Here is an 11869-nt window from a genome sequence, read left to right on the forward strand (position 1 = left end):
GATTCAGTAATGCATTAGCAATCTGCCCAATTTGATCCTTCAAGGTCTTGATAATAACAAATTGGCTTTTGCACATGAGCCTCAACTCCTCCAATTCAGATTTTTCATTAGCTTGCGGTAGCTGCTGAAGTTGAAGTTGTTGCCTAGGGGCGTATTGTGGTTGTTGAAAACCAGGAGGGTTATACTGCTTTGCTGTGTATGGCTGATAAGGTTGTTGCACCGTATTCTGATTGTTGCTTCAGCTAAAGTTAGGATGATTGCGGTTGTTGGGATGATAAGTGGCGGGAGCTTGCTACTGTGATCTCTGAAAGTTGCTCACAAATTGAGCTAATTCGCTAAAAATAGCATATTGCTCAGTTTCATGTGCCCTCGCACAAAGCTCACATACACTAGTGATTTGATTAACTCCATAATTAGCCAAAGAGTCCACTTTCATCATCAAAACTTGAAGTTGAGCAGCTATAGCAGTAGCTGTATCCACTTCCAGAATTCCTGCTAACATGCCTTGTAACATTCTTTACGTAGGATCTGGTATTCATTAGCTGCCATTAGCTCAATCAACTCATAAGCTTCATTATAGCTTTTGGCCCACAACGCTCCACCAGACGCTGCGTCAAGCATAGGTCTCGACTGTGCACCTAAACCATTATGAAAATAGTTTATAATCATCCAATCAGGCATGCCATGGTGTGGGCACTTCCTTAGCATCTCTTTGTAGAGATCCCAAGTCTCACACAGAGATTCTCCAGTTTGCTAAGCAAACTGAGTAAGAGCATTCCTGATTGCAGCAGACTTTGCCATAGGAAAGAATTTAGTTAAGAACTTTTGAGCAAGATCCTCCCATGTGGTGATAGACCCTGGTGGTAGAGAATGTAACCAACACTTTGCCTTATCCCTCAGCGAGAATGGGAAGAGTCACAGTTTGATAGCATCTTCAGTTACCCCATTGAACTTGAAAGTGTCACAGATCTCGATGAAATCCCTAATGTGCATGTTGGGGTCTTCTATAGGAGAACCCCCATACTGAACTAAGTTTTGTATCATCTGAATCGTGCTCGACTTGATCTCAAAGGTATTAGCCGCGATGGCTGGTCTGATGTTTCTTGACTGAATATCATTGATCTTAGGCTGAGAATAGTCCATCAAAGCCTTCAGATTTTCTGCTTGATCTCCCATTACTACTAAAGCTGGTTCCTCAATTTTCTCTTCTTCTTTCACTTTCTTTTTGTCCTCAAAAACTTCCCTTCGAATCACTACAGCTTCCTCCTCGGCTTGATCTAGAGTTCTCTTACGAGCCCGCGAACGCGTATGCATACACGCTCGCTAGAGTACTGAAACATGACAAGGAAAAGAGTAGGTAAGTAACAATGTCCGAGTCAATGAACTTTAACAATCACCGATGACAAACACATAAACTAAACGTTAACACTGAGTCCCCGACAGCGGTGCCAAAAACTTGTTAGTCGCTAAACACGCGCTAATAATTCACGCAAGTATAAGTGTTCGCAAGTAATGTAAAATTATTTCTAGTTTGTTCCCACAGAGACTGGTTTAGGTTAACTTTGTGATTTATGCACTTATGCAACAATGATATGGCTATTATTCAATGCTAAGACGAATAACACTTTGGGTTTTGATTATACTACGATTAACTATTGAGAATTATACTAGAGAATATTAACTAAGAGATTAAAAAGAGTTGAATAATATATAACACAAATATGGGATTCTAACTTCATTAAATACTTCATTCAATAGCCTTTTCGTTCATACCTTAGCCTGCAATAGCGATGACACTAATTAGATAACACGAAACTAATAAATGCCAACTTCCATTATACGAATACCATACTACCAGACATCCATAAAAGAGATAGAAGCTGAATAGACACCAATTGTATTGAGACCCTATATGTCTATAGAATTTGACAACATAACGGTTTAATGCACAAGTTATCTATCATGATTACATAGGGCAAGTAAGATGGTTAAAATTACCTATGAATCATGCATAACAATAATACATGAACCTATGCTAGCATGGCAAGTTCTAAATCCTTAAATTCATTGTCGCTTCATTAAAGATTAACACACTAACTTATAAGTTCGGGACACTCATAAGATGAATAAGCACAACCAATACTAGGTTATCATACAATCACCACAGACTAAGGTATCGAAATAATTTAACTAAAGAAATCCATAAATAAATCCGCTAGAACCCCACGATAACGATTAGCCCATAATCGGACTCATCGTCAACGTGGGTTCTGATGAAAGCATGGTATAATAAACGTAGTCTTTATAAAATAAAGTACATAATCCAGAGTATTAGGTTCAACAAAACAAGAAACGAGAATCCAATATTACAACTTAGAACAAAGATTCACAAGAATAAACTAGATCTTCTTCACCTTCATTGAATTGTGCTATAGGTCTTCTTGTTGTCTTCTCCTTGAGCTCCGTTATGAAAAATGTCTTTTAACTGTCTTTAAATAGCATCCCAATTAATCCAAAAGCCCAGAAAAATAGTCTTCTAATTGAAAAAGGAAACTGAATTCCTGACCTGGCGCGGCCGCACGCTTCACCAGCGCGGGTGCTCTGTCTTTCTGCTTCTCGGGCGCGGGCGCGCGCTAGCACAGCGCGGGCGCGCCGGTCTTCTGGAAAAACTGGAATTTCCTTCTTTTCTTGTTGCAATGAGTTGGTCTTTACGAGCCTTTATTCCTTGTACACCATCTTAACACCATATTAGCATCAAATCAATGCTAATTCACCTGAATTCCGGATTAATGTCTGAAATGCAAAAAAACTAGAGAAAACATTAAAATACCAACAACTTGAGTACAAATACACCAATTCAAAGCTTAATGGAGCGTTATAAAGTATCATAAATGCCACTCAACAAAGGTCTACCCCAGCTAGTAGCCTCTCACCATCTAAATTTGGTGTCTGGGTGATGAGCAAGGTTTCTTGAACCAAGTCACTTGAGTTGGATTGTACCTGGGAATTAGATTCAGGTGTTGTGTGAGAAGAAGAAATTTTAGAGATAAGATTTTGAATTTCAGTGTTGAGTGTTGGCAGCTCCCCCTGAATAGATGAGGGAGCTTCAAGAGATGTGCTCTCCTTGTGTGTGCCATCCTTATTTCTCATTCCATACACTTGAATTTGCTCAAGTGATGGTTGTGGAGACTCTTTACAGGGTGCATTTGGGTTAATGCTCTTTTCAATAGAGACATCCTTTTGAGAGGGTGCCTCTAGAGTCTGTTTTAAGTCCCTCATTTACAACTACATCCTTTTGAGAGGATGCAGAGGTGTCTTGAGTGGTCAACTCCAAGTTTTTAACCTTCTTTGGTTTTCTGACTAAGGGTGACTCTGTTGGTGTTTGTTCCTCAACACTCTCAGATATAGTTGGTAGGTTTGCCTGATTTCTCTTCTTTTTACTCACTTCACCCTTTTGGGATGATGAAGTGGTTGGTTTCCTAGCTGCTATTGGTATATAATAAATGGTCTCAGCATTGGAAGGTCCTTGTTGGTATTCCTGTGTTTGTACTTCCACAGGTTCAGGGACCATTACTGTACTAGATTGAGCATTTGTCCTCATGTCAGGCATGGGGTAATGATAAGTCCTAAATTTCTCCAACATGCTTACAAATTACTTATTAATGATCTATCTACACCATGTATCATATGTATGTCATTAACTTTATAGTTTAAAGTAGACATAATGAATCTAGGAAGAAAAATTTTCTTACATCTTGATGCTAATGGCATTGTTAGCCTGGTGCTCAAATCCTCCAATATCACAATATGTAGTGTGCTACATTGATCTGTTTGTTGTGAATCATTGAGTAGACCAACTTCTGGACAACACTAAAGATGTTATCAAACCCTGACTTTCTGCAAGTGAAAGCCCTTATCACTGAATTAAAAATAAAGGACCACCCTCTCCTCATGTTCTTTTTGTTCATGCTTGATAGATTAATCTTCTATGAATAATTGATGAAGTCCATTAATTCATAAAGCTCATCCTGAGTTATAGCCTCCACCAGCTTGTCAGTAGGTATGCCTAATGCCATGTTGACATCATTCTCAAAAATCTCCACCTGTTGGCCCTTGATTGTACCATTTATCACAATTGATGTAGCCTGATTCTCATGCACAATTGTTCTTGACTGCTGTATTCCAGAAATCCCCTAACACATCCAAGTAAAGCACAGGATTAGCAGTAAGAGCCCCTACAAAGTATGTCTCGGACAAGATTTTCATTACTATAACCAAAGATAATATCATCCATATGGATCTGAACTAATATCATATCATCACCATGCTTCTTGTAGAAGAGAGTCTTGTCAATAGTACCTCTAGTGAATCCATGCTTAATTAAAAATTCTGACAGTGTGTCATACCAAGCTCTAGGTGCTTGATTTAGACCATAGAGAGCCTTGAATAACTTATATACAAAATTTGAAAATTCTGGATCTTCAAAGCCAGGCGGCTGTTGCACATAAACCTCTTCTTTCAACTCACCTTTAAGGAATGCACTCTTCACATCCATTTAATATACCTTGAAATTTGAATGTGCAGCAAATGCTAGAAAAATCCTTATTGCTTCAAGTCTTGCAACTAGAGCAAAATTTTCATCATAATCAATTCTTTCTTCCTGTGAGTAGCTTTTTGCAACCAACCTTGCTTTGTTTCTGGTAACTATTCCATTTTCATTTATTTTGTTCCTGTACACCCACTTTGTTCCAATTATACTCATGTTCTTTGGTTCAGGAACCAATTTCTAAACTTTGTTCCTTTCAAACTGATTTAGCTCTTCTTGCATAGCGGATATCCAATCAGGATCAAGAAGGGCTTCCTCAGTTTTCTTTGGCTCAACTTTTAACAGAAAACATGAATGAAGACATTCATTTACAGTTGCACTTCTAGTCCTCGCTCTAGCAGTTGGATCACTAATTATTGCTTCTCTAGTGTGATTTTTATCCCACTTTCTGGTGTGAGTTTGTTGACTTGAGTTTTCTGTGTTTTCCTCACCATTGGCATGACTTGCAGAACTTTCCTCTCTTTCTCCCCCTGAGATGACCATTCTCTTGATTCACTTGTTCAGTTGACTTTCCATCTATTCTATGATTTATGTTGACTTCAGCTTCATCATCAGAATCACTACCAATGTTGAGGTTTTCAAACTTTAGGGCTTCTGCTTCATTTTCATCAAGGCATTCCAAGTCTGGGCACTTGTCATCGTCAAAATTAACATCTGTACTTTCCATAATTTTCTTTTTTTCAAGCACATAGATCCTGTAGGCAGTTCTTTCCAATAAATATCCCAGAAAAATTCCCTCAAACTTTAGAGTCAAATTTTCCCACATATTAAGAGTTGTCTTTAAAAATATATCACTTACTTCCAAACACATGAAGATGCTTCACAATAGGCTTTCTTTTAGACAAGATTGAGTAGGGTGTTTTTCCAAGATTCTTGTTAATGAGATATCCGTTTTGAGTATAACATGCAGTGTTCGCAGCTTCTTCCCAAAAACTATTTAGCAACTTTGCATCTTGCAACATTGTTCTAGCAGCCTCTACTAGTGTTTTGTTCTTTCTCTCAACTACCCCATTTTGTTGAGGTGTTCTAGCAGATAAGAATTCTTGAACAATGCCTTTGTCTTTGTAGAATTCAGTTAAGGCTGCATTCCTAAATTTTGTTCCATTATCACTCCTCAATCTTTTCACGCAATTCTGATCTTCAGCCTGCTTCTCAATCTTCTTGATGTGCTCAATTATGATGTGTAGAGTCTCATCTTTAGAGTACATAAATTCTACACATGTATATCTTGAGTAGTCCTCCACCATCACCAGTGCATATCTTTTTCTTGAAATTGACTGGACATTAACTGGTCCAAATAAATCCATGTGAATAAGTTGTAAAGGTGCACTTATAGAAATCACAGTTTTACTTTTGTGACTTGATCTTTTTATTTTTCCTTTTTGACAAGCATCACAGACTTCATCTTGAGAAAATTCCAGATTAGGCATGTCTCTCACTAGCTCCTTTTTGACTAGAGTATTGATTGCTTTGAAATTCAAGTGAGATAGCTTCTTATGCCATAGTTTGCTTTGCTCTGCAGATGCCTTGTTATAGAAGCAACAAATTCCATCCTCATTTGCTGAGTCCAAGTCTGCAACAAATAAGCTTCCTTTCCTTGCTCCTCTTAGAGCAACTTCACCAGTTTTCTTGTTGATGAAAGTGCATTCTTCTTTGTTAAATAAAATCTTGAAACCTTTATCTGCAAATGGGCCGACACTGAGAAGATTCACTTCAAGACCAACTACCAGTGCTACATCTTCAATGACAATATTTCCAGAGATCAATTTGCCATATCCCATTTTGAAGTCTTTGCTGTTGTCTCCAAAGGTCACTAATGGGCCAGCCTTCTCCTCAAACTGTGATAGCAGGGCCATATCACCTGTCATATATCTTGAGCATCCACTATCTATGATCCATATGACTTTCTTCTTTATGCCCTGCACACGATGAGTTTAAGTGTGTTTAGCAACCCAAGCAGTGTTGGGTACTTTCTTCTTGTTAACATATTTGATATAGGTAGAGTTTGATGATTCAGATAAAATAGAGTTTATTGAATGATGTGCATTGTCATTTTTAGCTGAAGATTCAATATTGATTTCCTTAAGATCAACTCTCAGCTTGTGGCAACTTGTCATTACTTTCATGTTGCAAGGTATGCAATCAAACTTATCACATAATGAGTAGAGATCTTCAGTTTTTGCTTCATTATACTTGCATGCTCCCACTCTTGGCTTACTAACAACCTTTTTGCAAAGTTGAGTTAGATGATTAACAGAGCCACATTTTTGACATTATTTTCTTGGAGCATCTGCAACATAAGCAAAATTATTTCTCTTGTTTATCCCTATCTTTCCATTTCTATTCTTCTTTTTCTTTCTTGCATCTTCAGTTTATGTTTCCTTGACAAGTGTCTTGGAATCTTGGTTGACCATGGGTTTCTTTTCAGCTTTGGAAGTTAGAGTTGTTTCTGCATTTTTCTTCTCATTGTCTTCATCAGCAATTTCTTGCTTTATGATCAACTCTTCTTCACTGAAATTTATTTCACATGCTTTGAACATAGGTGAACCAACCTTTCTCAGCATAGCTGGGACATCTTCAATCTCTGTTGCTTTTCCTTTATCACCTACAACTTTCTTATTGATATTCAAAGCATCATAATCAAGACCAATAAATATGTTAGCACATGGCTTGTTCTTCTCATGGTACTGACCAACCAACTCAAATGCATTCCTGAATGACTTCAGTTTCACCTCATTCTTTTCAATCTTTTCTCTTAACACAGCTTCAATCTCACTTGCACACTTCAGCTTATTCTTCAGATATTCATTTTCTTGCTTGACTGATTCAAGCACCACAAGCAGTAGATCCATCTTTTTCTTCTCACTCTCAAGCTTCTCATTAGCTTTTATTAGCCTACTGACTTCCTCAGTAGCTGCTACTAAGCTAGTATGTATATGAAACATCTCTACACTCGTCTTTTTCACAGTCTCCTTATATTGACTAGCATTCAAATAAGTAGTGGTTAGAGTTGGTACCTTTGATTTTGAAGTGGATGCTTCTCCATGCTCAAAAGCCATAAGTGCAGAGTTTCCAACTTCTTCATCCTCATCATCAATATCAGTATCATCCCAACTCTCTCCTTCTGTAATATAGACTTTTCCAGAATGTTTCTTCAAGAGAGCTTCATACTTTGCTTCCAGTTCCAAGTAAGCTTTATCCTTCTTCACCTTCTTAGGCTTTCTACATTTAGTAGCAAAGTGACCCAACTCATCACAATTGGAGCACCTTATCTTTGATCTGTCCACATATCTTGTTTTGTAGCCACCTTTGCTAGCTGAATTATACTGAGCTTTTGGTTTCCAATTGTTGCTGTTGGAAGATTGTCCTTTGCTTTTGAAGAATTTTGGCTTCTTGACTCTTATGTTAGAAAATTTCCTAGCCAAGTAAGCCATGGATTGATCCAATTCATCTAGCTCATCCAGCGTGTAATATTCATCTTCCTCCAGCTCCAACACAACTTGCTTTTGAGGTCATTTGTTCTTCTGTTCCATAGCTTGAACAATTGGAACTTGATAATCTTGCTCATATTCACTTTCTTCTTTGTCATTCACAATCAAAGCACTTGAACCATCAATAACATGACTATGGTGTGCTTTCATTGACTTTCTTTGCAGCATTTCAAGTTCATAAGTTTTCAAGATTCCATATAGAACTCCAAAGTTATTCTGCTTAAATCTCTTACTTCTCTAATAGCTGATATTTTTTATTCCAGATGGTCAGAAAGAGCTAGCAGAAACTTTAGGTTAACCTCCTCATCTTCATAATATTTATCATGTAGCTACAAGTCATTTATCAATTTATTGAACCTTTCAAAAACTTCAGTGATTCCTTCCTTTGGTTTAGCCATAAACCCTTCATACTGAGAAACCAGAATCCTCCTTTGGTTTGACCTAAGCTCCTCTGTTCCTTCATATAAGATCTCTATTTTCTCCCAGATTTGTTTGGTTGTGTCACAGTTGACAATGTTGTTGTACATTAAATTGTCAAGTGACTCTATTAAGATCAGCTGCAAGCCATTATCCAGAGAGACCTTTTCTTTTTCAGCTTTATTATATTCTGAAGGATCTTTAGGAATATAATGTGCTGGAATGACCATGTTTCCATCTGTAGATTCCTCAACTCTTACAATGGGACTGAAAGGCCCATTCTTGAGGATCTGAATGTATAATGGATTGGCCATCCTGATGAACATCAGCATTTTCTTTTTCTATAGTGTGTAGTTAGATCTGTCAAAGGTGGGGATTTTGATACTGCTCAGCTTCTGTGTATTCATTCTTCCAAGATCTTTAATCTGTTTGCTTTCAGATTTTGCTCTAATACCACTTGTTAGGGAATGAATACAACACAGAGGGGGGATGAATGTGTTTTAAACAATTTTAATGGCTTGTTGAAATTTTGTAAATGGTGAACAAAGTAATATGTCTTGTAGAGATAATATGCTTTAACAGGAATAATAAAATATGCACATAAATACACTATCTTTCAAAACTCACTTAATTTTATATTAAAATCAAGTATGTCTTGCTTCAAAATTTATGGGTTCTTTGTTGATAAAGAACTCAACTTCTCTCTTGAGAGTTACAAGATTTTTAGATCTATTTGTTATAACTAAAACAAACCATCCAATGTTTACTTTATAGAACAGTAAACACTGATTTTACACAGCATGCAATAGTATGTACTAAACCCCACTTTAAGTTAACCAAAATTTCTATTTCTGGCTTAATGTATCTTTGTAAATCGTGCATGTCTGTGGCTTTACTTTGTCAGTAAATCTTGGCCTTTGATCTTATACTCTTCAAGATGCTTTTTGTAGGCTTTTCAAATTAGTGATTGATTTGTTTGTTGATTGATAATCTTGGATTTTTAACTGATCTACATTCTGTACTTGAGTTTTATATCAAGATCTCCAGTTTGTCATATAGAGAACTCGACATCTCGATAAGTATGGTGACTTATCGAGATCTCTAATTGCTCTATAGCTTGTTTGACTTATCGAAGTCTCTGAGTTTTCTATAAGAGAATTTATCTTGTCGAGGTCTCTCATCTTCATGTCTCCATTTTGGCTTATCGATATCTCTGAGTTCTCTAGTATAGCAATGACTTGTCGATATCTCAGAGATCTCTAGTGATATTTTGACTTATCGATATCTCAGAGTTCTCTAGTGAAGAAATTGAAGGGTTTTTAGCACATAAACGCAGCGAAAATGTAAATTTAAATCTTAAAAAACCCGAAACCCTCCGCAGGATCCATGCGAAAAATAATATTTAATTCGTAGTTCAGTATGTTTACCTTAAGAAGCTTTACGTTAATGGAAAGATGGAGGTCTTTAATGGCGATCAAAAAACGATGAACGGAGATCCTTAGCAGTCGCTCCTCAAGTGTGAAGCACTCCACCGGTATTCACCAAGAAAATGATATAATGAAGGAGGAGGAGATGGAGAGAATTAGGGTTTTGTAAATCTTTTTGGTTGAGGCAAAAATAGGTTCTATAATAGTATATTTATAGGCAAAATTTTCCCATAAAACATTATTATTATTAACCCTTTATTATTCTCATTAATAGTTAAAACACCTTTTAATTATTAATCCTTTTTCTAAACACTTTAGAAATAATTCTCTCTCTTGAATTAATTTCCAAAAATTAAATTCTTAATTAATAATATTAAGAACCTTTTCTTAATTAATTTATAATCAATTAAATCTCATTTAATCAATTATTAAATTTGCCAATTAATTATTTATTTCATAAATAAATAATTATCAGCCATTATTAATTAATTCCTCCACCATTAAATCATTCTCTTTTATGGTATGACCCTGTATGTTCAATATTAAGCCGGTAGTAGAAATAAATAATAATAAAACTATTTTATCATTATTTATACAAATTCTTTAATTCATTAAATATGATTAATTAATTAATCATATTTATTCTACATCGTGAGGGATACTTCTCAGCATATCGCGACTATCCGGATAATACGAATTCACTGTTTAGAATACCAAGAACCTATTCAGTGAGTAGTTACCGTACAATTAATTCCTTCTACCCTGCAATGTCACGATTAAATACAAGGCATGGAACTTATGTCAAGCCTATCTTATTTAATCACTTGCTTTCCCATTCACTATGCTTAGTTCTATTTAATATAAAGTAGAAACTCCTTTCTAATTTCATTCACTCTGGCCAGAGATTCCTGAACTAACATAAGTGGATCAGCATTGAACATTCTCTTCCTACACTGGAAGGGGTAGATCCTTTATTGATCATACACTATCTTCGTGTGCAAATTCCTATACCCAGTAGAGCCCTTATAATTGTCCCTTGAGACTAAGAACTAAACCAAAGCATAGTTCAGTGTACACAAGATGACTATGATGACCTCAAGTCTAAGGATACTTGTACAACTATCACTATGTGAACAACTGCTGACACGTGAGTGAACTCCATCAGTTGTTCAGCTGTGTGAGTCATGTTCAGTGAACTTATTCTATAATAAGCACCTAGATACTAGCTATAGTGTCACCACACAAATGTCTATGAGAACAGACATCCTTCATAATGAAGCAAGCATAGTATATACCGATCTTTGCGGATTATTAATTACCAATTAGTAATCCTACGACCAGGAACTATTTAAGTTTAGAGTTATCATCTTTTAGGTCTCATTATTATGATCTCATCACAATCCATAAAAAGCTTTACTCTAAACTGTGGTATATCTTATTTAAACATTTAAATAGATAGAGCCCACAATAAAAACAAAACAAGTCTTTTATTAATATCAATAAAATCAAAATAGATTACATAAAAGTTATTCCTAAATTCTTATACATGATTGGACTTAGGACATATCTCTTTCAATCTCCCACTTGTACTAAAGCCAATCACTCTGGTATCTAATACCCATCTCGTCTTTATGACGATCAAAGTGACTTTGAGAAGGTGGCTTTGTGAGTGGGTCTGCTACGTTGTTATGTGTGTCAACTCTCTCGACGTTGACATCTCCTCTTTCAACAATCTCCCTAATCAGAGGAAAGCGCCGCATGACATGTTTGGAATTTTTATGAGACCTAGGTTCCTTGGTGTTATGGATAAAAAACTAAGGTTATTATTTGCTGTATTTATTACTAAGATTCGGGAGCTCAAGGCCTTTAATGGCTGCTCTCGTGTTTCGTAGCTTAATTCTGCCTTTACGAGATGCCTACGTATCTCT

General features: G+C 36.3%; 1 non-coding gene across 1 annotated transcript; it reads left to right on the forward strand.

The window, feature by feature from the left end:
• The first annotated feature begins 679 nt into the window (after positions 1 to 679).
• On the forward strand, positions 680 to 786 carry LOC141669163 (small nucleolar RNA R71). Its single transcript, XR_012553454.1, has one exon. It is a non-coding gene; the product is annotated as a small nucleolar RNA R71 (small nucleolar RNA).
• Positions 787 to 11869: the final 11083 nt, after the last annotated feature.

This window comes from Apium graveolens, chromosome 6 (genome assembly GCF_009905375.1).
Source record: "Apium graveolens cultivar Ventura chromosome 6, ASM990537v1, whole genome shotgun sequence".
Taxonomy (NCBI): Eukaryota; Viridiplantae; Streptophyta; class Magnoliopsida; order Apiales; family Apiaceae; genus Apium; species Apium graveolens.